This window comes from Eubalaena glacialis, chromosome 1 (assembly GCF_028564815.1).
Source record: "Eubalaena glacialis isolate mEubGla1 chromosome 1, mEubGla1.1.hap2.+ XY, whole genome shotgun sequence".
Lineage (NCBI taxonomy): Eukaryota > Metazoa > Chordata > Mammalia > Artiodactyla > Balaenidae > Eubalaena > Eubalaena glacialis.
The window spans coordinates 112,084,774-112,107,869 of NC_083716.1; positions in this window are offsets into that span (position 1 = coordinate 112,084,774).

A 23,096-nucleotide genomic window follows, 5' to 3' on the forward strand; every position below is an offset into this window, starting at 1 on the left:
GTGAAGTCTTGGCTCAGATGGTCCTTCTTTCTCTAATACAGCTTCATTCATTCCTTCCACAGGAACGGCCCTCATTAACCTGACCCTCCAAGCCAGGACCACTTAGAGCAGGGACAAACTCTCTTCCCAAATTGGGTCAGCTAGAGCCCCTTATCTGATCATTCTGATTTGGAACCCACAATGAGAGTTGAACCCCTGGAAGAGAAGGAAGTGACATCCATCTGTGGGCTGCAGGTTGCCACATCCCCCATCATGCTCCAAGAGATTGAGAAAGCTGGGACGCACTGAGAGGTAAAGAAATGATAAGTAGGAGGAGCTTCAAGACGGCGGAAGAGTAAGAAGTTGAGATCACCTTCCTCCCCACAAACAAATCAGAAAAACATCTACATGTGGAACAACTCCTACAGAACACCTACTGAACGCTGACAGAAGAACTCAGACCTCCCAAAAGGCAAGAAACTCCCCACGTACCTGGGTAGGGCAAAAGAAAAAAGAAAAAACAGAGACAAAAACTAGGGATGGGACCTGCACCAGTGGGAGGGAGCTGTGAAGGAGGAAAGGTTTCCACACACTAGGAAGCCCCTTCGCAGGCAGAGACTGCGGGTGGCAGAGGGGGGAAGCTTCAGCGCCACGGAGGAGAGCGCAGCCACAGGGGTGCAGAGGGCAAAGCGGAGAGACTCCCGCACAGAGGGTCGGTGCCGACCAGCACTCACCAGCCCGAGAGTCTTGTCTGCTCACCCGCCGGGAAGGGCGGGGGCTGGGAGCTGAGGCTCGGGCTTCGGAGGTCAGATCCCAGGGAGAGGACTGGGGTTGGCTGCGTGAACACAGCCTGAAGGGGGTTAGTGCACCACAACTAGCCCGGAGGGAGTCCGAGAAAAGTCTGGAGCTGCCAAAGAGGCAAAAGACTTTCCTGTCTCTTTGGTTTCCTGGTGCCTGAGGAGAGGGGATTCAGAGCGCCGCTTAAAGGAGCTCCAGAGACGGGCGTGAACCGCGGCTATCAGCACAGACCCCAGAGACAGGCATGAGACGCTAAGGCTGCTGCTGCCGCCACCAAGAAGCCTGTGTGCGAGCACAGGTCACTATCCACAACTCCCCTCCCAGGAGCCTGTGCAGCCCGCCACTGCCAGTGTCTCGTGATCCAGGGACAACTTCCCCGGGAGAACGCACGGCACGCCTCAGGCTGTTGCAACGTCACATTGGCCTCTGCTGCCTCAGACTCACCCCGCATCCGTACCACTCCCTCTCCCCGGCCTGAGTGAGCCAGAGCACCCTAATCAGCTGCTACCTTAACCCCCTCCTGTCTGAGCAAAGAACAGATGCCCTCAGGCGACCTACACACAGAGGCCAGGCCAAATCCAAAGCTGAACCCCAGGAGCTGTGCGAACAAAGAAGAGAAAGGGAAATCTCTCCCAGCAGCCTCAGGAGCAGCGGGTTAAATCTCCACAATCAACTTGATGTTCCCTGCATCTCCAGAAAACCTGAATAGACAACGAATCATCCAAAATTGAGGTGGTGGACTTTGGGAGCAACGATATATATATATTTTTCCTTTTTCTCTTTTTGTGAGTGTGTATGTGTATGCTTCTGTGTGTGATTTTGTCTGTATAGTTTTGCTTTTACCATTTGTCCTAAGGTTCTGTCTGTCCATTTTTTGTTTGTTTGTTTGTTTTAGTGTAGATTTTAGTGCTTGTTACCATTGGTGGATTTGGTTTTTTGGTTTGGTTGCTGTCTTCTTTCTTTCTTTCTTTCTTTTTTCTTTTTTTAATTACTTTTTAGTTTTTTAATTTTTAATAATTATTTTTTATTGTAATGACTTTATTTTATTTTATTTTATTTTATTTTATTTTTTTCTTTCTTTCCTTCTTTTTTTTCTCCATTTTATTCTGAGCCGTGTGGATGCCAGGGTCTTGGTGCTCCAGCCGGGCATCAGGCCTCTCTGAGGTGGGAGAGTCGAGTTCAGGACATTGGTCCACCAGAGACCTCCCAGCTCCATGTAACATCAAATGGCAAAAATCTCCCAGAGATCTCCATCTCAATGCCAAGACCCAGCTCAACTCAACAACCAGAAAGCTACAGTGCTGGACACGCTATGCCAAACAAATAGCAAGACAGGAACACAAGCCCACCCATTAGCAGAGAGGCTGCCTAAAATCATAATAAGGTCACAGACACCCCAAAACACACCATCAGAAGCACACCTGCCCACCAGAAAGACAAGATACAGCCTCATCCACCAGAAAATAGGCACCAGTCACCTCCAAAGGCAAGCCTACACAACCCAGTGAACCAACCTTAGCCACTGGGGGCAGACAACAAAAACAACGGGAAATACGAAGCTGCATGCTGGGAAAAGGAGACCCCAAGCACAGTAAGTTAAGCAAAATGAGAAGACAGAGAAACACACAGCAGATGGAGGAGCAAGGTAAAAACCCACCAGACTAAACAAATGAAGAGGAAATAGACAGTCTACCTGAAAAAGAATTCAGAGTAATGATAGTAAAGATGACCCAAAATCTTGGAAATAGAATGGAGAAAATAGAAGAAACTTTTAACAAGAACCTAGAAGAACTAAAAAGCAAACAAACAATGATGAACAACACAATAAATGAAATTAAAAATTCTCTAGAAGGAATCACTAGCAAAATAACTGAGACAGAAGAACGGATAAGTGACCTGGAAAATAAAATAGTGGCAATAACTACCGCAGAGCAGAATAAAGAAAAAAGAATGAAAAGAATTGACGACAGTCTCAGAGACTTCTGGGACAACATTAAACACACCAGCATTTGAATTATAAGGGTCCCAGAAGAAGAAGAGAAAAAAAAGGGAATGAGAAAATATTTGAATAGATTATACTTGAAAACTTCCCTAATAGGGAAAAGGGAACAGTTAATCAAGTCCAGGAAGCACAGAGAGTCCCATACAGGATAAATCCAAGGAGAAGCATGCCAAGACACATATTAATCAAATTATCAAAAATTAAATACAAAGAAAAAATATTAAAGGCAGCAAGGGAAAAACAACAAAGAACATACAAGGGAATCCCCATAAGGTTAACAGTTGATCTTTCAGCAGAAACTCTGAAAGCCAGAAGGGAGTGGCAGGACATATTTAAAGTGATGAAAGGGAAAAACCTACAACCAAGATTACTCTACCCAACAAGGATCTCATTCAGATTCGACGGAGAAATTAAAACCTTTACAGACAAGCAAAACCTAAGAGAACTCAACACCACCAAACCAGCTTTACAACAAATGCTAAAGGAACTTGTCTATGCAGGGAAAACAAGAGAAGGAAACAACCTACAATAACAAACCCAAAACGATTAAGAAAATGGTAATAGGAACATACGTATCAATAATTACTTAAATGTAAATGAATTAAATGCTCCAACCAAAAGAGATAGACTGGCTGAGTGGATAAAAAACAAGACCCGTATATATGCTGTCTACAAGAGACCCACTTCAGACCTAGGGACACATACATACTGAAAGTGAGGGGATGGAAAAGGTATTCCATGTAAATGGAAATCAAAAGAAAGCTGGAATAGCAATTCTCATATCAGACAAATAGACTTTAAAACAAAGAGTATTACAAGAGACAAAGAAGGACACTACATAATGATCAAGGAATCAATCCAAGAAGAAGATATAACAATTGTAAATATTTATGCACCCAACATAGGAGCACCTCAATACATAAGGCAAATGCTAACAGCCATAAAAGGGGAAATCGACAGTAACACAATCATAGCAAGGGACCTTAACACTCCAATTGCACCAATGGACAGATCATCCAAAATGAAAATAAATAAGGAAACACAAGCTTTAAATGATACATTAAACAAGATGGACATAACTGATATTTATAGGACATTCCATCCAAAAACAATAGAATACATTTTCTTCTCAAGTGCTCATTGAACATTTTCCAGGATAGATCATATCTTGGGTCACGAATGAAGCCTTGGTAATTTAAGAAAATTGAAATCGTATCAAGTATCTTTTCCAACCACAACGCTATGAGACTACATATCAGTTACAGGAAAAACTGTAAAAAATACAAACACATGGAGACTAAACAGTACATTACTTAATAACCAAGAGATCACTGAAGAAATCAAAGAGGAAATCAAAAAATACCTAGAAACAAATGTCAATGAAAACATGACGACCCAAAACCTTTGGGATGCAGCAAAAGCAGTTCTAAGAGGGAAGTTTATAGCAATACAATCCTACTGTAAAAAACAAGAAACATCTCAAACAAAGAACCTAACCTTACACCTAAAGCAATTATAGAAAGAAGAACAAAAAAAACCCAAAGTTAGCAGAAGGAAAGAAATCATAAAAATCAGATCATAAATAAATCAAAAAGAAATGAAGGGAACAATAGCAAAGACCAATAAAACTAAAAGCTATTTCTTTGAGAAGATAAACAAAATTGATAAACCATTAGCCAGACTCATCAAGAAAAAAAGGGAGAAGACTCAAATCAATAGAATTAGAAATGAAAAAGGAGAAGTAACAACTGGCACTGCAGAAATTCAAAGGATCATGAGAGATTACTACAAGCAACTATATGCCAATAAAAGGGACAACCGGCAGAAATGGACAAATTCTTTGAAAAGCACAACCTTCCGAGACTGAACCAGGAAGAAATAGAAAATATAAACAGACTAATCACAAACACTGAAATTGAAACTGTGATTAAAAACCTTCCAACAAACAAAAGCCCAGGACCAGATGGCTTCACAAGTGAATTCTATCAAACATTCAGAGAAGAGCTAACACCTATCCTTCTCAAACTCTTCCAAAATCTAGCAGAGGGAGAAACACTCTGAAACTCATTCTATGAGGCCACCATCACCCTGACACCAAAACCAGACAAAGATGTCACAAAGAAAGAAAATTACAGACCAATATCACAGATGAACATAGATGCAAAAATTCTCAACAAAATAGTAGCAAACAGAATCCAACAACACATTAAAAGGATCATACACCATGATCAAGTGGGGTTTATCCCAGGAATACAACGATTCTTCAATATATGCAAATCAATCAATGTGATACACCATATTAACAAATTGAAGAATAAAAACCATATAATCATCTCAATAGATGCAGAAAAAGCTTTTGACAAAATTCAACACCCATTTATGATTAAAAAAAAAGAAAGTAGGCATAGAGGGAACTTACCTCAACATGATAAAGACCATATATAACAAACCCACAGCCAACATCATTCTCAATGGTGAAAAACTGAAACCATTTCCACTAAGATCAGGAACAAGATAAGGTTGCCCACTCTCACCACTATTATTCAACATAGTTTTGGAAGTTATAGCCACAGCAATCAGAGAAGAAAAGGAAATAAAAGGAATCCAAATCGGAAAAGAGGAAGGAAAGCTGTCACTGTTTGCAGATGACATGATACTATACATAGAGAATCCTAAAGAGGCTACCAGAAAACTACTAGAGCTAATCAATGAATTTGGTAAAGTAGCAGGATACAAAATTAATGGACAGAAATCTCTTGCATTCCTATACACTAATGATGAAAAATCTGAAAGAGAAATTAAGGCAACACTCCCATTTACCATTGCAACAAAAAGAATAAAATACCAGGTATAAACCTGTGTAAGGAGAGAAAAGACCTGTATGCAGAAAACTATTAGACACTGATGAAAGAAATTAAAGAAATATCTCTCCATCTGATACATACAGATGGAGAGATATACCATGTTCTTAGATTGGAAGAATCAACATTGTGAAAATGACTATACTACCCAAAGCAATCTACAAATTCAATGCAATACCTATCAAACTACCACTGGCAGTTCTCACAGAACTAGAACAAAAAATTTCACAATTTGTATGGAAACACAAAAGACCCCGAACAGCCAAAGCAATCTTGAGACAGAAAAACGGAGCTGGAGGAATCAGGCTCCCAGACTTCAGACTATACTAAAAAGCTACAGAAATCAAGACTGTATGGTATTGGCACAAAAACAGAAATATAGATCAATGGAACAGGATAGAAAGCCCAGAGATAAACCGACACACATATGGTCACCTTATTTTTGATAAAGGAGGCAAGGATATACAATAGAGAGAAGACAGCCTCTTCAATAAGTGGTGCTGGGAAAACTGGACAGCTACATATAAAAGAATGAAATTAGAACACTTCTTAACACCATACACAAAAATAAACTCAAAATGGATTAAAGAGCTAAATGTAAGGCCAGGCACTATGAAACTCTTAGAGGAAAACATAGGCAGCACACTCTATGACATAAATCACAGCAAGATCCTTTTTGACCCACCTGCTAGAGAAATGGTACTTAAAACAAAAATAAACAAATGGGACCTAATGAAACTTAAAAGTTTTTGCACAGCAAAGGAAACCATATACAAGATGAAAAGACAACCCTCAGAATGAGAGAAGATATTTGCAAACGGAGCAACTGACAAAGGATTAATCTCCAAAATTTACAAGCAGCTCATGCAGCTCAATATCAAAAAACAAACAACCCAATCCAAAAATGGGCAGAAGACCTAAATAGACATTTCTCCAAAGAAGATATACAGATTGCCAAGAGACACATGAAAGAATGCTCAACATCATTAATCATTAGAGAAATGCAAATCAAAACTACAATGAGATATCATCTCACACCGGTCAGAATGGCCATCATCAAAAAATCTACAAACAGTAAATGCTGGAGAGGGTGTGGAGAAAAGGGAACCCTCTTGCACTGTTGGTGGGAATGTAAATTGATAGAGCCACTATGGAGAACAGTATGGAGGTTCCTTAAAAAACTAAAAATAGAACTACCATACGACCCAGCAATCCCACTACTGGGCATATACCCTGAGAAAACCATAATTCAAAATAGTCATGTACCACAATGTTCATTGCAGCTGTATTTACAATAGCCAGGATATGGAAGCAACCTAAGTGTCCATTGACAGATGAATGGATAAAGAAGATGTGGCACATATATACAATGGAATATTACTCAGCCATGAAAAGAAATGAAATTGAGTTATTTGTAGTGAGGTGGATGAACCTACAGTCTGTCATACAGAATGAAATAAGTCAGACAGAGAAAAACAAATATCGTATGCTAACACATATACATGGAGTCTAAAAAAAAAAAAGGTCATGAAGAACCTAGTGGCAGGATGGGAATAAAGATGCAGACCTACCAGAGAACGGACTTGAGGACACGAGGAGGGGGAAGGGTAAGCTGGGACAAAGTGAGAGAGTGGCATGGACATATAAAGACTACCAAATGTAAAATAGATAGCTAGTGGGAAGCAGGCTCATAGCACAGGGAGATCAGCTCGGTGCTTTGTGACCACCTAGAGTGGTGGGATAGGAAGGGTGGGAGGGAGGGAGACCCGAGAGGGAAGGGATATGGGCATATATGTATATGTATAGCTGATTCACTTTGTTATAAAGCAGAAACTAACATGCCATTGTAAAGCAATTATACTCCAATAAATATGTTAAAAAAAATAAAAGAAAAAAGAAATGATAAGTCGCAGAGGGTGAAGCTCTTTGCATGTGAAATAGGTTCACAGGTACTGTTCATTTTCTTTAAAAAAATAACTATACCTCTATCAGTCATCTATCTATCTATGCCTGTGCATTCATACACATATGCTCATATATGTGTACATACATACATATGTGTGTTTGTGTGTAATTACCCATATTAGCTAAGGATAGGCTAAACCTAGGGTTGCCAAACAATGGCCTATAGCGCAAATCTGGCCCCAACCTCTTTTTGTATGTAAAGTTTTATTGGAACACAGCCATGATAGGTAATGAATAGTCATTCACATATTGTCCATGATAGTTTTCAAGCTACAGTGGAATTGTGACAGAGAACATATGGACCACAAAGCCTGAAATATTTATTATATGGCCTTTACCCACCCCTGGTTTAAACAGTCTCTATTGTCATAAATAACTAATATCTTCTGAATATCCATATGTGCCCAGCACCGTATCAGGCGCTATAAAAATGACAAACATAATGTCACATATGCTTCTTGTGTTTAAGTTCTGTGTTTACAAGATGTGCAAACAATTCCCTTCAAGAATGGGGAATTTTGATGGCAGTAAACTCTTTTTCTTTCCTTTTCTCCTTATCTTTCTAAACAGCTAACACTTGCATATTTTCATAGAATACACAGCTCTCTTGTTGTTGAATAAATGCAATTCACTGTGGAATTAGTGGACCCTTCACTGTTTTCCCTAGTGAGTTTCTTAAACTATGTGCAATTCTTAACTAAGAGAGCATGTATAATGATTCAGAGTGTGGCATCTGGCCACAGACTGGAGTAGGCATCCCACCTCCACAACTTAAGAAAGTTCCTTAATCTGACCATGCCTCAGTTTCTTCAACTGTAAAATGGGGTAATAACAGAATTGTTTTAATGATTATGTGAGCTAATGCATGTAAAGCCATTAGAATTGTGCCTGACACACAAAACATATTCAACTAGGATTAGCTGTTTTTATATTAGGGAAACTATGCCATCAAATATCAACATAAATAATTTGGAAACCTCAGTAATGTTCTAGGTGCTGTTCCAATCCCAGGGAAGACAAACTTCCTTTTTCCAAGGTGTCAGCTTATAAAATAGAGTTTAATAGGGTTTTTCTTTATATGAGGAATTGTGAGCCCATGTTCTCCTCCAGCTATATCCTTGTATGGGCTGGATGCCCCTCTCCAGAAGGAAGAGTGTAAGCTTTAATTGAACAATTGCTACCATTCCCAGGCTGCTCCCACAAGCCACCCAGACACAGCTTTGCTGCTTCCCAGGCCACTGTGCCTTCCAAACAGCTATGGCAAGAGGGGGGCAACAGGGACCCACAAAACACCAGTCTGGTTATGATGGCTTGGCCACATCAGCAGGAGAAACAAAGGTTTCCTAAGTAGGCACGGATTACAGGTTCTACAAACTCAGTAAAATCCCTTTTATCTGAAAAGCAAATCCTTCCCCTGGTCCTTGTGACACCATCCTTTGCACAGCACACAACCAACACCCTCCGCCCCTCCCAGTTCTCACAAACTTGCTTCAAACTGCCTTCCACTTACCGATCTACTTCCTCTTCCCACTCTTCCATTCACCCTCCCACTTCTCTACCAAATGAGTCCTTGCTCATATCAAGGACTCCAATGACCTCCGTGTTGCCAAAGGCAAAGGACGTCTCACAGTCTTCGTGGTAGAGTATCGCCCAGTGGCTTTGACCACTTAGGGCTCCTTCCACCTGCAGATAGATACTCCTTCCTGAGCTCCACCACCGTACACTCTCCTGATTTCTGCTCACCTCACTGGGTGCTTTCTGAGGCTCCTTTCCTGGCTTCTTCTCCACCTGACTACTGTTTCAGGGGGTTGTGCTGGGACCTGTTCTCTATCTGTACTCCCTTCCTTGGTGACCTCGCTTTGTTCTGTGGCTATGCTGTTGTCTTACATATTTATATATGCACGCTTCCTTCTCCCATCACCTCCAGCTCAAATAAACAACTCAACTTCAGGGCCTGAGACATCTCAAACATAATGCACTCACCATGACACTCTTGATCCAGCCCTTCTGCCCATACACACCAACGTATTTCCACACTCACATAATTAAAGGTTATCATTGGTTTCTGTCGTGTTCCCCATCCACACCCATCCAATCCATTAAAAGTCTTGTCTGCCTCTTGCGTTTCCCTCCCACCCTCCCTATCCCACCTCTCTAGGTGGTCACAATGCACAGAGCTGATCTCCCTGTGCTATGTGGCTGCTTCCCACTAGCTATCTAGTTTACATTTGGTAGTATATATAAGTCCATGCCGCTCTCTCACTTTGTCCCAGCTTACCCTTCCCCCTCCCTGTGTCCTCAAGAACTAACACACCACATTATAAAGCAATTATATTCCAATAAAGATGTTAAAAAAAAAAAGTCCTATCTGGTTCTCTCTCCAAGTCACACTGCTCCATCCAGCAACCTCCTTGTCTTCTTCCATCCTAATAGTATAACCATCGTCATGTCTTTCTGGGACTATGCTTATAGACTCCCTGACCCCGTTCATTTCCCATACAATTCATTCTCCAAAGAGCAGCCAGAAAGAGTTTTTAAATCGAAATCAGATCATATCACTCTCTGTTTAAAACCCATTAATGTTTCCCGTTGCACTTGCAATAAAAGCCAATGATGGCCCTGAGTGAACTGGCTTCCTTCAACTTTCCAGCCTCTACTTATGTGGTTCAGACCCACTGCCCTGACCATAACTTTAATTTCCACCATCCTTTACCTCTCTAAAAATATTATTCTCATTGTTCAGGAGTCATCTCAACTCAAATATCCTCTTCTCAGATAAATCTTCCCTGAAGATATTATCTAAGTGAGTCTCTCTTCTATGTGGCATTTTATGCATCTAATGTCCTGTTTTATAGATTTCCCTTATTTTCTTTCTTGTTCTTGTTTCTCGTCCTCTTTATATTGATTTGGCTATTTTCCCTCCTCTTATCTTTCATTCTTTGTAGTTTATTAGTTATACACTCTATCATTTCATATGTTGGCCACAAAATTGAAATACACATACTTACCCTAACGATATCCTTAATTTCTTGCCAATTTAAGGGATTTAGAATGTTTATCACCTGTCACTTTATTTAGTCCCCCCCTTCCCAAATTATATTATTGTTAGGAGTTTTAGGACTAGTTTAACTTTTGAAACTCTAAAAATAGATTATTGCTAACGTTTCATACAGTGACTATTTATTTAGATTTTCTCCAAGTTTTTGTCCACTATTCCTTCTTTTACCTCACTGGGATCATTTTTCTTTTTCTGTAGTATATACTTTCGATATCCTTTGAATAGGGACTGTTTTACTGAATTCTGTTTTATTTTTTAATCTGTCTCATTTTTCATTATTCCTAAAGAGAGTTTGCAGAATATACAATTCTATTTTGATGATTTGAAGGTATTGTTACACTGTATATGGGCTTCAATTATTTCCTTATTAACTATCTATCTAGTCATGTTCCTTTGAAGGTACCATGTCTTCTCTCTGCCTCCTTTTAAGACTTCTTTCTTTTTGGAGTTCTGCTGTTTTACTACACACTACTCTGTATGCTGCTTCAGGTTCACTGGGTTTCCTAAAACAGACAGATGGAGCCTTTCATAAATTCTAGAAAGTTCACACTCATTATCTTTTTTGTGTTATTGTCTACTCTTCCTGTTCTCTCCTCCCAAGACTCTGATCAATATACTTGAAACCTCTCACTCATATCTCTTGTGCTCTCATAATTTCCATTTTCTTTGCCCTCTGAAGTTCATTCCAAGTACATATCTTTAAATATATGTTCCAGTCAATGACAATTTGCTATCTGGCATTATCTAGTCTTATGTTTAACACATTCCTGAGGTGCTGTTATTTTTAATAAGCTTTTTTAAAATTTTGAAATAAGTTTAAATGTACAGAAAAGATACAAAAATAGTGCACAGAGTTCCCCTATACTCCTCACTCAGTTCCCTCATTGCTAACATCAAACATTACCATGGCACATTAGTCAACATTTAAAAACTGCCAACAATACAATACTACTCACTAAATTACAGATATTATTTGGATTTCACCAGTTTTTCTATGAATGTCCTCTTTCTGCTCCAGGATCCAATCCAGGGTATGGCATTGTATCTACTCATTATGCTTCCTTAGTCTCCTCTAAACATTTCACAGGTTTTCCTAGTTTTAATGGTTTACAGTCTTGAGTCATACTGTCCAAGTAACCTGAAGAATGTCCTCCAGTTTGGTTTTGTCTGATGTTTCATTTTTGGTTTTGTTTGTTTGTTTGTTTGTTTTTATGACTAGACTAGATTGAATTTATAGGTGGAGTGCCCTTCTTGTCACATCCTACCCGGAGCTACACGGCATCCACAGGTCATCTCTGGGGATGTTAATCTTCATCACTTGCTTAAGGTGATGTCTGCCAGGCTTCTCCACTGTAAGTGACTATCTCTCCCTTTCCTGTTCTTCAGAAGCAAGTCACTATGTCCATCCTCAAGGGAGGGGTGCACATTCCTGAATTTTTAAATTCAATTGTTATCTTTTTTGTTTTAAAGTTTTATCTGCTTCTTTTACAAATCTGGCTGGTCAATTTTGACTGTCTCTGATTTCTGTTTGTACTTTCAACCCCATATTTTACGTCCTTAAACATTTAAACATCCTTATTTTATGTTTTGTATCTGGCAAGTCCAGCACCTGGAGGATTTGCAAGTCTGATTCTGCAGTGTTTTGTTTCTGCTGACTTTCATGCATGGTGGCCAGTTTCCTCATATGTTTAAGGAATTTTACAGTTATGAGCTCAGGTTCCTTAGAACTTTATTTTTGAGAATTCCTTGAGGCTGATATTTAAAATTATTGCTCCAGAGATAATTTCAGTTTGATTCTGACATTATCTATAGGTACTACCAACTTAGGTCTACTTTAAATTAAAATTTTCAACCCCCATCATCTCCGGGCCTAGGCAACCACTAAGCTACTTTCTGTCTCTATAAATTTGCCTCTTCTGGACATTTCATATAAATTAAATCATACAAATGAGATCCTCTATGACTGGCTTCTTTCATCCAGCATAATGTTTTCAAGGTTCATCCAAGTTGTAGCATGTGTCAGCACTTTGTTTCTTTTGATTGGCAAATAATATTCCATTGCAAAGATAGACCACTTTTTATCAATTCATCAAGTCATGGGCATTTGGATTGTTTCCATTTTTTGGCTATTATGAGTTATGCTACTATGAACATTTGTGTACAATTTGTGTGTGTAAGTGTGTGTGTGTGTATAAATGTTTTCATTTGGGGGTGTATATCTAAGAGTGATATTGCTGGACTGTATGGTAACTCTATGTTTAATCATTTGAGGAACTGCAAGACTATTTTCCAAAGGAGCTGAACCATTTTACATTACCACCAACAGTGTAGGAAGGTTCCAATTTCTCCACATCTTCACCAACACTTTTTACTTCTCTGTCCTTTTGACTATAGCATCCTAGTAGGTGTGAAGTGGTGTCCCATTGAGCTTTTGACTTGCATTCCCCTAATGGCTAATGATGTTGAGCATCTTTTTACATGATTGTTGGAAATTTGTTTATCTTCTTTGCACAACTGTCTATACAGATCGTTTGTGCCTTTTTAAAAATTGGGGTTTTGTCTTTTTATTATTGAATGTTATTTACATACTCTTGGTAAAAGTCTCATCAGATATATAACTTGAAAACATTTTTTACCACTCTGAGTTGTCTTTTCTCTTTCTTGATGTTGTCCCCTGAAGCACACATATTTTCTTTTTTTTTAATTTATTTTATTTTTGGCTGTGTTGGGTCTTTGTTGCTGCGAACGGGCTTTCTCTAGTTGCGGCGAGCGGGGACTACTCTTCGTTGTGGTGTGCTGGCTTCTCATTGTGGTGGCTTCTCTTGTTGCGGAGCATGGGCTCTAGGCGCGTGGGCTTCAGTAGTTGTGGCAGGCGGGCTCAGTAGTTGTGGCACATGGGCTTAGTTGCTCTGTTGCTTGTAGGATCTTCCCTGACCAGGGCTCGAACCCTTGTCCCCTGCATTGGCAGACAGATTTGTAACCACTGCGCCACCAGGGAAGCCCCCATATTTTCATCTGTTTCAAAAATGTTCACCTTTACCTCATGAATCACTGTTATATGAGTGATTTAAAGTCTATCTGACAATTCCAACATCTGAGTCGTCTCTGGGCTGGCTGCTTTTGATTGTATTTTCCCTTGAGAATTGGTCACATTTTCTGAAAATTTTAAATATTATGTTATGCGACTCTGGGTCGTGTTAAAATTCTCTGAAGAATGTTGGTTTCCTGTTGGTTTTACGGTCAGTCAACCCAATTAGGTTTAGATTGCAGGTTCTTCCTTACCTCTGGGCATGGTGGTTCTGGTGTTGGTTCAGTTTTCACAGCCCTGGCTATGTGGTTGAGTCCATCCCTCACCTGTGCCACTCAGATTTGGTCCAGGATGAGGGCTGTGGTTTTCATGGTGCTTTAGTCCTCAAAGCCTTTGCCAGGCTTACCTGGGTATGTTCTATACAGGTTCAGCCTAGGGGTGGTTCATACATGCATTAGTCTTCTCCAACTCCCCTCACCCAGATTTTCCCCCATATTCTCTACCTCCGGGGGCTCATTTTCCTCGTTCCTCTAGCCAGAGAGACAGAGTTCTCTCAGTTTCCACAACCTGTACTGTGCTACATGACTGTGTCTGCCTTTGGGACAAAGTGGTGAGGGAAAAAAAAAGAAAAAGTACATCTGGAATACACCCCACACTCTTTGTGAAATGCTCTTTTCCCAGTCCCTCTCTCCGATGGGATGATTTCCTCTTGCCTACTCCATGGTAGCACAGTGTGTGACTGGGACTGGTCTTGGAGCAGAGCAGGAGAGAAAAAAATTAGGAAAAAAAGAACAGCTGTGAGGATTCTCTCCATGCTCCCCAGCTCACGGGGGGTTTCTTCTCTATCCTCTGTCCTGATAAACAGACCTTTCTTGGAGGTTTTGCCAACAGCACTTGCTATATAGTTTCCCATTTTGATTTGTCTTTGGATCAAAACTGAGAATTAAAAGAGGAAAAAGAAAAAAGCCAGGAAACTCACAGCCACCTTCTTGGTCATTTTTCATGTTGGGAGTTTTGACTCGGCTCCCCAGTCTCTCTACTCTTATTATTTTTAGAGTTCTCAGGTAGTGGCTTTTTGTATGTTGTCCAGTGTGTTTGGTTGTAACCACTGTGAAAAATAAGCTGCAATTAGCTTACTTCATTTTGGTCAGAAATGGACAATTTTAAGGCACTTTTAATGATACATCACCTTCTTAATTCCTTGTTTGTTTATTGAATGACTCCCATCCCTGACTCGAAGGAGCGCTTCCGTGCAGAAGGTTTGGTTCTTAATTCATTGTTATATTCCCAGCACTTAGAAAAATACCTGGTACATGGTAACTCTCAATAAATATTTATTGAATAAATGAATCTTTATGCATAGTGCTTTTTTCAGCACTTCAGATTTTACTTAAGATAATTTCCTAGAAGTTAAATTACAGTTCCAAAGGTATAATTTTCTTTTAGGTTGTATTCATGTTGTCAAATTCTTTGCAAAAGTGTTCCACTCTGCACTAATAAGTGCAAGTCCCTGTGTCATTGCACTAAAACGAACTTTTTTAAAAAACATTATCTAATCTATAGGTGAAGATGTTATTTCATTGTTATTTTTGTCTATACCAAATACTTTTAATCCAAGCATCCCTGATCTTCTAAAACAATCTTCATTACCAGGACAGGAGTGTTCTCCCAGAGTGCTCTGTATCCTCTGCCTTTGAAACTCCCACCAAAGGGGTTCTTCTGCAGATCCTCTTGCTGGAGAAAGGAGAAGTGTGGTGTTTTTAAAAGCGAGAACTAAATCATGAATATCCCTTTGCAAAAATACCCCTAGGTTCCACTAACTTCTTAACTGGACACCCCCCATCCAAAAAAGTGTTGTCAATTCTCTTCTGAAATAGTTAAAGTGGTACTTTTCAACTAGATAATTTCATGTAACAATCATCTCATGTGTTTCTAGTTTCCAATACCAAGGTTAGGTCACTTCAATTGAACTAACTTTCATGTTAAAAACAATTTAAAATGCTGGATAATATTTGGATAACATTTAAAATTTGGAGATGAGAGAAATTCCCAGATGATTTTTAAAAATTAAATTTTAATTTTTAATTTTAAACATCAAAGCCTTTAACCAAGGTAGTAACCCAAATACTGGGGTTCCAATGTCCTGTGGAAATTTGCCAATACCAAACACCTGGCCTTGGATTTAGTGGCTTTGGTTGACAGACCTTATGGCCCAGGAAACACTCAATCTGGAAAATCTTATAGGTGACATTGTAAGCCTACTGACTTTACCTTCATGGTAATTGAAAAATAAATCTTTCCCGTGTCCCACTCCCTCTAACCCTAGGAAAGTATAGAGAAAACAGTCTTGGGAGGAGGGAGCAGGAAAAGTAAAAGAAAATGTGGAGGGAAAAAAGTCCCTGAGGAGTTCTGTCCTTCACACATATTTTCACTCTGGGAAAGCATATCTGAGTCTGTCATGGGACCTCAGGCCGCACATCTGGTCTGAGGTGGTCCACACTTGTGACACCAACAGATTTGGGAACAGCAGATACAATACCCCTCTGAAGGAGTATCCACCTTTGTCTTCAGGAAACACCTACCAAACTTTCCAAGACAAGTGACCATCAGGCACTCAGAAGTACCTCCCACCTTAATAGAGAAAGTGGACCTGAAGCAGTTCTGACACAGGGCGAACAGGGTCATCCGTATCTCTGCAAGAGGAGGCCAGCAGATCAGATGGCCTGACTCTCTCTCCATCCTCCCTCTAGTCTCCTCCTTGGACTTCTATTGGCCCAACCAAACCAGAAGCCTAACAATGTAGTCTATTCAGTCCATTTAGGCCAACTTTCCAGGGCACCAAGCAGGATGGAAAGCAGAGAAGAGCACATGTGAAGGTGCTCAGTGCACACAGGCGGCTGAACAAACAGAAAGAAACTCCTCCCGAGGAATTGCTATATTCTGTTCCAAATTACCACCCAAGTTATGGAATTCTGCCAGCCAAACTATTGGTCTGTATATGCGTGTACTGCTTAACAAGTAACTTAGCACTGCCAATAAATGTTCATTTCCTTCATCCTACCATAATTTAAAACGCATCCGTCACTGGGATAGATTGCACATTAAATCACTAAAAATCCATAAAGGGGAGGAAAAGGCTTCACCCTTCTCCTCATTCCCTCCTCACTCTTCTTAAAAATGAAGGAAACACTGACCTAATGAATCATGTTCTTTGGGGACTACGTTTGCTAGTAAATAGGATCCCTTTGTTTTACAAGGCATGCAAGTGGGTGTAACCTTCTCCAAGGTCTCTGACACTCACAGACACCACACTGAGTGAAGGATGCCCCCGGGCAAGCACAAGTAACTTGCTCTCACTTTGCTTCACTCTGGAACATTAAGGCTTTTTAAAAATTATTTCTGGTGCCAGACTGGGTTGGTTGGTAAAATTGGACACCGTGAGCCTAACCCTAAGTTATGTGTTTCAGTCTAACTAGCATCCATTATGAGGATTTAGAGACACTCATCAAGTTGCTAAAGCATCATTGTGTCCTGAGTATATATCTAGAATTTGATGAAGAGAAAGAGTATTCGAAGTTAACATTCTAGGGATCCTGGGTCAAACACAATTAATAGTTACAGAATCACACCCCCCTTTACATCAGAATAATCATCTCTGATATTTGAATCTGATTTTTATGATTGTCCTATGATCTTATCTCTACCAGGAACAACCTTTATTTTAGTCCTTACTCCATTGTATTACAAAGGCTTGTCTTTGCCACTAGATAAAAATCAAGGACACTGTGTTATTTATTTATGTGTCCCCAAACTTATCAGGGTCTGATGAGTAGTAAGTACTCATTCTTTCATTAATACTGTCATTCAGCAAAATTTTATTGAGCACCTACTATGTGATAGGCATGGTACTGAAGCTGGGTAACACAGAAGTGAACAAAGCAGTCAAAAAATTACTGCCCATATGAAAATTATATTCTAATGGGAGAGACAGCTAATCTATAAGGTATATGGATAAAATACATAGTATGTCAAGAATTGATACTAAGGAAAAAACAACAGAAAAATCTGTATACACTGTCACCAGCTACACTGGCTTGTGAAAGCCAACTGTTATATTTTCAGGAACTTTGGAAGGCAGCTGTTGTAACTTTGGTTGCTTAAAATTAGCCTTGGTAGGGACTTCCCCGGTGGTCCAGTGATTAAGACTCCATGCTTCCACTGCAGGTAGCAGGGGTTCAATCCCTGGTCAGGGATCTGTATGCCACATGGTGCAGACAAAAACAAACCAAACCAAACCAAATTAGCCTTGGTAAAAGTATTCACCTTGCAGAAATCAGCAAGCACTACAGATTGGTGCTCCCCATCCCCCCAACCATGGGTCAGTTGTTGCACATTTATCTGAACAGCCTGAACCACTGGCACGAAGAGGAGGAGAGCTCCCTTGTTAGGGAGAGTGGTGAAGGAAGGCGCTGGTAGGAAGGGAGCATCTGAGCAAAGACTGCCATGAGGGGAGGGAGCTGGACCATGTGGCTGCCAGAGGGAAGAGCATAGCAAATGTAAATGACACGAAGCTGTGTGGAGTGACAAGGGGAACACAGTGGGTCACAAGGCCAGAAGAGTCAAGGGGGCCAGGTCATATTGTCTTGCAGGTCACCATAAAGACTGACTTTTTCTCTAAGTGAGACGCAGGTATCAGAAGCCTTTGAGCAGTGTGGTAACATGATTCAGTTTACATTTTAACAGGTTCATTCTGGAAGATTTGTTGGGAATCAACCAAAGTTAGCAAGGATAGAAGAAGCATCCCAGGAGGAAGTTACTGCCATAACCCCAGTAACCCAGGTGACAAGGAGCAGTGGGTGGGGCAGTGTCTATATAGAGTGGTAAGAAGTGGTTTTTTCTTGCATACGTTTTTATAGTGGAACCAACAAAATATGTTGAAAGGCCAGAGACTCCAAATTTTCTTGAGCATCTGGACGGACCGAAATTCTACTTACCAAAATGGAGAAGACTGTGAGAGGGACAGGTTTGGGAGTGAAGTGAGGGGTGCAGGGTAGAGCAGTAGCTCAGGGTCAGAAATGTTTATCAGTTGTCCAGTTAGCGGATGTCTTCAATCTGTCCTCATACAGACTACCTTCCCTTCCAGGTCTCCACAAGTGTCCTACCTGGAAAAGTTGCCTGCCAACTTGTAACTCCTCTCTGTATTTGGAGCAACAAAGTGACATGTCTCATTTTGTTACTATGACCAGGAGCTCTGGCTGACTGTCCATTTCTGTCTCTGAAGCCCTTCACTCTGACTTGAGTGACCCAGCCCTGGTTGGCATGGAGCTGAAGACTTAGTGAGCCGACCTCTTGAAAGCCATCATTGAGTTGCCAACTTTTGATCTGGTCCAAGGCCCTGGGAAGGTACAGGAGGATGGACACATAGACATAGATTCTGACTGATGACTCTGCAGTGACCCTTGGTCCTGGGATGTCTGCCCAGGGTCAGGTGATGATGTCCTCAGGAGTCTCCCATGCAAAGGATGGCTGGCAGAAAGCAGAAGTCAAAGGACACCAATGAAAGAGAGGAGGTGGGGGCAGAAGTTTCTTGTCCACATTGAGAAAGTGTGAAAAGACAAGCAGACATCTTCTGTAAAGTCAACTGAGAGCCGTGTTTGCATGTGTGGATATGTGTCCTCAAGCATCAACCATCTCTCTTTCACCTTGTGGCAGCCCGGTGTGGAAGGGGTGGGGAAGGGAGATATTAACATGCAGCTGGGAGTCTGGATTTTATACCTTCATGCTATGTCTCAATTAATCAAAGATTTGCCATAAAACTTAACCGGCAGTGCTCCACACCAAGACATGTCATAAAATATTAGCTGATTAATTTCCTTCTAATTTGTATGATCATTAAAATTCTAACTTTAATTCTGTTAATTGTCCTCCAACAAGGAGGCTGATTGGGCTTTCCCAATGCCCTCTGTGACAGTCCTCTTCCCACAGGGTGGCTTCATTGCCTTTATGATACAAGGTTTCCCTGTCATTCATCAAGGCCCAGAAATAAGTGTGTGCTTATCTCTCCAGCCATTCTGTCAGGAGCCAAGCCTGTGCCCATAAATCAAACATTGAAAGTCATTTGGTATTTTATCAGGATGTCAGGCCAGCTCTGTGAATGTCCCTTCCTCTTAATGAACAATTAATTTGCTAAAAGCAATAAGGCCCCAAATACATCTGGGCCACATGGGCCATGGTTGAGCATGTCCTGGATGAACCAGGCGGCTTTCACATTAGCACGCACCGAGGAAGTCCAAGTGCACATCTGCTGTGTTGATGATGAGCTTCTAAAGGGCAAAAATGTTTGTCCAGATCCTGCCTCAGAGCACAGGATGGGAAAGGAGAAAGGAATTATTAGGAGCCAGGTTCTCTGCAAAACATTACGTTGCAGAACATTTTTTACTCCAGAATTGCACAGTAACTTCACAAATTACATATTCCATGAGGGAGATTTTATTATACTTGCTTTGCATTTGAGGAAACTGAGGCACCGTAGAATTAAATGAAACATTAAAGTCACATAGGCCATAAGTGGTAGGATTTTGGATTCAACTCTATATTACCTCTAAGGTCTTAAACTAGTGGACTTCCCATCTATGCATAACAGAAATCCTTAATTTATTGAGCATCTCTGTACCAGGTACAATCCTGGGATCTTTACATAAATTATTTATAATCTTTACCATAGTACTCAGACCTGGATTGAAGTATGCGGTCTGCTGAGGAAAAGGACCTTCCTCATGGTTATGTAATCTTTTCAGGCCACCCAGCTGATCAAAGGCAGAGGTAGACTTCTGAGGGGGTCCAGCTGACCTCAGAGCCTGTGTTTCTTTCACCACCCCAGAGCACAGGATCCCCGCACTTGCCAGTGCTGGCTGTGAAGATGAGCATGCACTTGATCAAACCTATGTGGAAACCTGACCATCAGCACGCAGGTCCTTGCCTCCCTGAAGTCATCACATGGGTTCAACCCAAAAGGATTTGGGGTGAGAGGGTCATTAGCTAGGTCGGGAAGACGGGCAAGGTCAGGGCTGGCAGAGAAGAGCAGGGAGGTGCTGGAAGAAGCAAAATGATGGGCACTTGTCCATTTGGTCAGTGATATAACAAATATGTAGAAAGCTTGTACATTGTGCCAGGCTTTATGATAGACAGAAGAACACAACAGTGAGCATGGTCAGCCCCATCCTCCAGGATATGCAGGCCGGTGGGAAGAGAAACATGAGCAGGTCATTAATTCTATAGTTATGAAGCAAATGTGGTGATAAGACTGAATCCAAGCATGTTGCAAGGTCTCAACTAGGTTGCAGAGTCAGGACAGGTGTCCCAAAGAAATTCTTGCTTGGCAGCTGTTCTAGGGGTATGATTTTAATTATTCTACTTTTCCCATACTCTCTGCTGTATTTTCATGGAGATATTTCAGTTCCCAACATCTGATACTATATTGCAGGTTTCTTTTACTCCAGAATTGCATAGTAAATTCACAAAGCACGTAAACATGAGACTACTTTCTGTTATTTTTTTTAATTTGCTAAAGTGTCTACAATCCTACAAAGTCTCTACCTTTGACCTGGAGTTTCCTTCTAATTACTCAATCCTCAATCTCTTCCCTCCCTTCCTAATCCAAACATTTCCCAACTATATTTCTCTGGTCATATTACAGTTCCCCAAATCTGGCTTCTTTCACCAACAATTTAATGACACTCCTTTAATTAAGGTCGCCAATTGATTCTTAATGTTAAAATACAAAAAGTATTTTTTCAATCTTTTCCCTATGGGATACCACCAATGTATTGGTTCCTATTGCTGCTGAACAAATTGCCACAATTTAGTGGCTTAAAAAAACCCACAGATTTACTATCTCACAGTTGTGGAGGTCAGAAGTCTGCCTTGGGTGTCCCTGGGCTAAAATCAAGGTGTCATCAGAGCTGCTTTCCTTCTGGAAGTGCTGTGGAAACATTCATTCCCTTGCTTTTTCTAGCTTCTAGAGGCTGCCCGCATTGTCTCATGACATCTTCAAATCAACAACAACAGTGGAGTGGGGTGTTCAAGTCCCTCTCACATTGCATCACTTTGACCTCCTCTTCTGTCTCTCTCGCCCACCTTTAAGGACCATTGTGATTACATTGGACTCACCTGAATAATTCAGGATAATCTCCCCATGTCAAAGCCCTTAATTTAATCACATCTGCAAAGTCCTCTTTGTCGTGTACTGTAAGGTCAGGACATGGACATCTTTGCGGGGCCATTTTTCTGCCTGCCACAATTAGTGATTCTCTTTTCCTTGAAACTGCCTTTTCTACTGGTTTGTGTGACTCCATCCTCTTCTGCTTGTCCTTCTATCTCTTTATTTCTTCCATGTCTCCTTGCACTCCCCATTTTTTTCTACCATTAACAGCTGGGAATCAAGCTGATTATCCTTTCATACTTCCCTGGTGACCTCTACTGTGAAAAGAAGGAGTAAGTGTGGTAAGTGTGAGAATTGTTCTGCTAGTAGTAATTTTTCTCTTGCTATTGAGGTCCTATCATATCTTTAGCCATCCAGCAAGTTACATGAGAAACACTCTAGATTCCTCACTCTACTTCATCACACCATACAAAATTATCACTTAACCATGCAAACTTTAGCCTAAATATAGAATTTATTTTAAGTCCAGGACATGCTCTACAAATGGCAGTTCTATAGATTTCTATAGAATGCTAAGATTAGACAAAGTTGAACTCCACAAAAAACTGTTAGAATAAATGAATTCAACAAAGTTGCAGGATACAAAATCAACATACAAAAATCAGTTGTATTTCTATACACTAACAACAAATTATCCAAAAAGAAAATTGAAAAGCAATTTCATTTACAGTAGGACCAAAAGGAGTAAAATACTTAGGAATAAAATTAACCAAGGAAATGAAAATTTGGTACTCTAATGAAATTAAAGAAGACACAAATAAATGGAAAAATATCCCATGTTCATGAACTGAAAGAATTAATGTTGTTAAAATGTCCATACTATCCAAAGTGATTTATAGATTCAATGTAATCCATTTCAAAATTCTAGTGGCTTTTTTTTTTCTACAGAAATAGAAAAAATCTTAAAATTTATATGTAATCACAAAATACTGCAAAGAAACAAAGCAACTTTGAGCAAGAAGAACAAAGTTAGAGGCATCACACTTCCTGATTTCAAAATATATCACAAAGCTGCAGAATAAAACAGACACATAAACCAATGGAACAGAATAGAGAGCCCAGAAATAAGTTCATGCATATATAGTCAACTGATAGTTGACAAGAGTTCCAAGAATAGACAATGGAGAAAGAATAGTCTCTTCAACAAATGGTGTTGGGGAAATGGATATCCACATGCAAAAGAA